This window comes from Zingiber officinale, chromosome 6B (assembly GCF_018446385.1).
Source record: "Zingiber officinale cultivar Zhangliang chromosome 6B, Zo_v1.1, whole genome shotgun sequence".
Taxonomy (NCBI): Eukaryota; Viridiplantae; Streptophyta; class Magnoliopsida; order Zingiberales; family Zingiberaceae; genus Zingiber; species Zingiber officinale.
Window position 1 is genome coordinate 2,943,205 of NC_055996.1, and position 3,886 is coordinate 2,947,090.

Genomic DNA, 3,886 nt, shown 5'->3' on the forward strand with positions numbered 1-3,886 from the left:
AAAAATTTTAAAATATATAAACTAAATAAAAATTTTAAAATATATAAGTATGAATGAAAAAAATTAAAAATAAAACTAAATAAAAATTTTAAAATATATAAGTATGAATGAAAAAAATAAAAAATAAAATTAATTTTAAAAATAAAACTAAATAAAAATTTTAAAATATATAAGTATGAATAAAAAATTTTTTTAAATAAAATTAATTAAAAATTAAAAATATATAAGTATGAATATGTAAGTATGAGTTAAAAAAAAATAAAAAAATAAAAAGAAGGTTACATGCGTCTTTTTGGCGGGGGAGAGAGGGGAGGTGGAGGGGGTGTGCATTGACGGGGGGGGGGGGGGGGGCAATTTGCATGCCTTAAACAACACTATAGCTTTTCCCCTTCCTAAGTAAAACTTAAAACCTCTCTAGGAATTGAAAGCAATTGAATATTTTCCATGTAACTTTGCAGTTAGGTTTTGCTGGCTGGGAGCCCCCACATGGTCTTTATAAGAAGTGGCGGTATCCTTGGAGCTCCTATGTTAGAGTTAGTGGTGCACTCAGGCATTGTGCCTTTATGGTTATGGCCCTGCATGGTTGTGTACTTTCAGAAATTCAGGTAGATTTTTCCTTTTATCTTGTAACCTTGAGATCAAAATATTTCTTTTCATTCTATAAGGCTTTGTTTCATCTTACAGTCAACATTCACCTGTTAAATAAAATATTTGGATATTATTACAAACCTATTTCCAATTTTAGAATGATTATCCAGGTCTATCATCTATTTAAAAAAGTTTCAAATATTTCAATGAATGTTTTTCCTCTCTTATCATTTTCTGATGGTATTAGATGAAGATTCTGATTGGCAACATTCTACAAGGAATTGATCAGCGACTATCAGAGCTAAATTCTTTTATTGAAGATTTTGGAACTAATAGCACATATGAACTTTTAGTAATTGAATAGAAACAAACTACATTCTGATGGGAAAAGTTCTAAGCCACCATTTAACACTTGACTGCACTCCAAATTGATTGGACTTGATCTAAAAGGGTCTCACACTAAGTCTCTTTTGAAGGTTTTGAATGGTTGACTAGAGGGTTGATAGATAATTAAAATTCTTGTTTACAACAATTCAAATTCAATGCTTGTAGCAAGTGTGTGCGTGGCAAGAATAAAGTGTGGAATAGCTAAAACAAATTAAGTTTGTGCAGAAGCTAAAATGAAACAATACTAACAGCATGATTCATACCAGATTCTTTCTATGCTTACCCTATTTAATAGTCTTGCTCTTTCTTTCACTATCCTTCAGTGCTGCCACCTCTTCGACTACCCCAAATAATCATGTTGAATGTCTGACACTAGCTGCAACAATCTCAATCAAATGCCAAAAAGGTTTATAATTACCTGGCGAGCAGAGATCTTGCTTCTTGCTCGTTGCCTCGTTTGTAGTAGCTTGCAAGACGATCGATCGCGAGGTGGTGGCTCATTGCCTGGCGAGGAGCGATCTCCCCTCCTTGCCTCGGTGGTTGGCACTTGCTGTATCTTCGCTAGCAACAGAACTATTTACTAAATAAGAAAAAAAAATTACAATTACCTAGCGAGCAGAGATCTTGCTTCTTGCTCCTTTCCTCGTCACCTCACGTGCAGCAGCTTGTGAGCCGACCAACCGCGAGGTGGTCGCTCGTTGCTCGGTGTGGAGCGATCACGCCTCCTTGCCTCGGCGGTCTGCGCTTTCTACCTCTTCGTCAGCAACGGAGGTATTTACTAAACAAGAAAAAAATTTACAGTTACCTGGCGAGGAGAGATCTTGCTTCTTGCTCCTTGCCTCGTTGCCTCACTGCCTCGCTTGCAGCACCTTGCGAGCCAATAGGTCATAATAGGTCTTTATTCTAGTAGTGGGTTGATAGCGAAGTGATGAAGGAATGTCGCTCGGAAGTCCTTGAAGTTGTGGATGGAGCCGATCGACAGTCTCTTGAACCAACGTTGCGTTGATCCGAAGAGGGTGGTGAGGAAGACCTGACACTTTACCCCGTCGGTGTACTGGTGGAATGTGACCGCATTATCAAATTTGGCAAGATGGTCGTCTAAGTCGATAGTTCCGTTGTATTCTCCGATCGCCAGCGAAGTGTAATGCTGGGGCAGAGGGTCGTTCAGAATCCCTTGCGAAAATTATTGATTGATCAGCTCGAGCGAATCGTCGTCCCTTGGCGCCTTCCCTTTCCTTGCGTCCCGAACAGGTGCATCATCACAGGAAAATCCCCGGTCCTTGTCCGCTCGGCCCGATTCTTCTAATGGACTCCGGAACAACGCGCGGTGAAAGGGGATTGGCGCATTAGGTGCTTCCCCATACGTGTCGATCAACTTCTTGTTCTTTCATCAAGCGGATATTTGGTCCGCTCGGTCTCCGGGTTCAGCCTGATGACCCATGCCTGATGCTACTGGCTCTTGAGCATGACGCTCAACCAGCGCTTGTTGTTGTTGCTCCACTATTTTGGCCGCTCGGACTTGTATTAGCATGTCGAGCTCCTCTTGCATCAACATCACCTTGGCAAATCGTCCAGCGTCCTCCATCTTCTCGTTCAGATGCAAGCTACGTTCCCACAGACAGCGCAAAAATGATCCTGTTCGAAAGCGGAAAGGTGGAAAGCTGGGGATGTGGCAGCTTCGCTGACCGGCTGTAGACCTCGCTCTTCTCTGCAAAACAAGTAACGTCAGTGCCGAGCCAGGGAAGGGGCCCCCAATGTTGGCCCTTTGACACTCAAGTCAGTTACCGAATAATGGAAGAAAGTGGAACAACAGTAACTCTAGCGCAAATAATGAATCTTGCATACCTCCACCGATGATGGATCCCCCTTTATATAGCGCCCTGGTGGACGATGTGCACGCTCCTTGAGACATGAACATATTCTCCAATATGTCCTATGAAGTGACCTGTCAAGAAGGCACCTCTAACACTATACCTTAATAGGACATGCATATTCATGACAAGACAATAGAAGCTTTCACCGTACGATCTGCCTACCGACCATAGCTCGTGTTAGCTACACTATCTCTCAGAAGGATATCAGGGGATACGACAATGGTCCAGCTGCTTGGTCGAGCAGGGTAGCTACTCGGCCAGGACACCTCTGCTCTGTCGATGGTCATGTCCCGTTGCTTGGCCGAGTAGGGTAGCCGCTCAGTTAGGACTCCGTTCCATTGATGGTCAGGTCCCGTTGCTTGGTCAAGTGGGGTAGCCGTTCGGTCAGGACTCCTCCATTCTGTTGATCTCAGTTGCTCTTCGCTAAAATGACTGTATGTAGTCACGACACTCCTCGTTCTAACAAGCTCTCTATTCAAGACCATAGTTGATGGCGTGATCAGGATCCCATCAAGGCTCCTTTGTCCTCTTCGCTGGCCCTAGCATCCACATCAGGAGAGAATCGAGGAGTCCGCTGTGAAGCGGTGCAAGAAGCTCCAACTGACATACGCATTATTGGTGCAAAACGACCACCACATCCGTGCTTACCCCGCGTGGTGTTCTATCCGATACACATCTGCTGAAGGGGGAGGCACATAAAATTGGATTGGACTGGAGCCCAGGGCAACCTTCGTCTTTGACAGACAGCGTGAGACTGCTTTCCTATTAATTAATTAATTTATTTATTTATATTTTTGTTAAATATTTATTTATTTTTATCTAATTATTATGTTTATATAAATAAATATATAAAATTAAAAATACTCCGATAATTATAAATATTAAAATAAAATATTAATTAATATTATATATAATAAATAAAATTATAAATAAAAATAAGTAAAAGTATAAATAAAAATAAATAAATGGACCGTGGTTATAAAAAGTTATTAGTAAGATCTAAGAAATTTTTAAAAGGAGGGAGTTAAAGAGATGTA

The 3,886-nt window shown here is 41.1% G+C and overlaps 1 long non-coding RNA gene across 2 annotated transcripts in view; it reads right to left on the bottom strand.

Annotated features, from left to right (window-relative positions):
* Window positions 1–1,979, bottom strand: part of LOC121989869 — a 14,599-nt gene extending 12,620 nt beyond the window's left edge. Inside the window, exons 1-3 of one of the 2 annotated variants that reach the window (XR_006114350.1) lie at window positions 1,781–1,978; window positions 1,394–1,714; window positions 1,259–1,315 (exon numbers count right to left, since the gene is read on the bottom strand). This is a non-coding gene — a long non-coding RNA (uncharacterized LOC121989869). Of the gene's footprint in view, window positions 1–1,258; window positions 1,715–1,780 lie in introns of both variants that reach the window. The other variant, XR_006114349.1, reaches the window with a different exon arrangement.
* Between the last annotated feature and the right edge of the window lie 1,907 nt (window positions 1,980–3,886).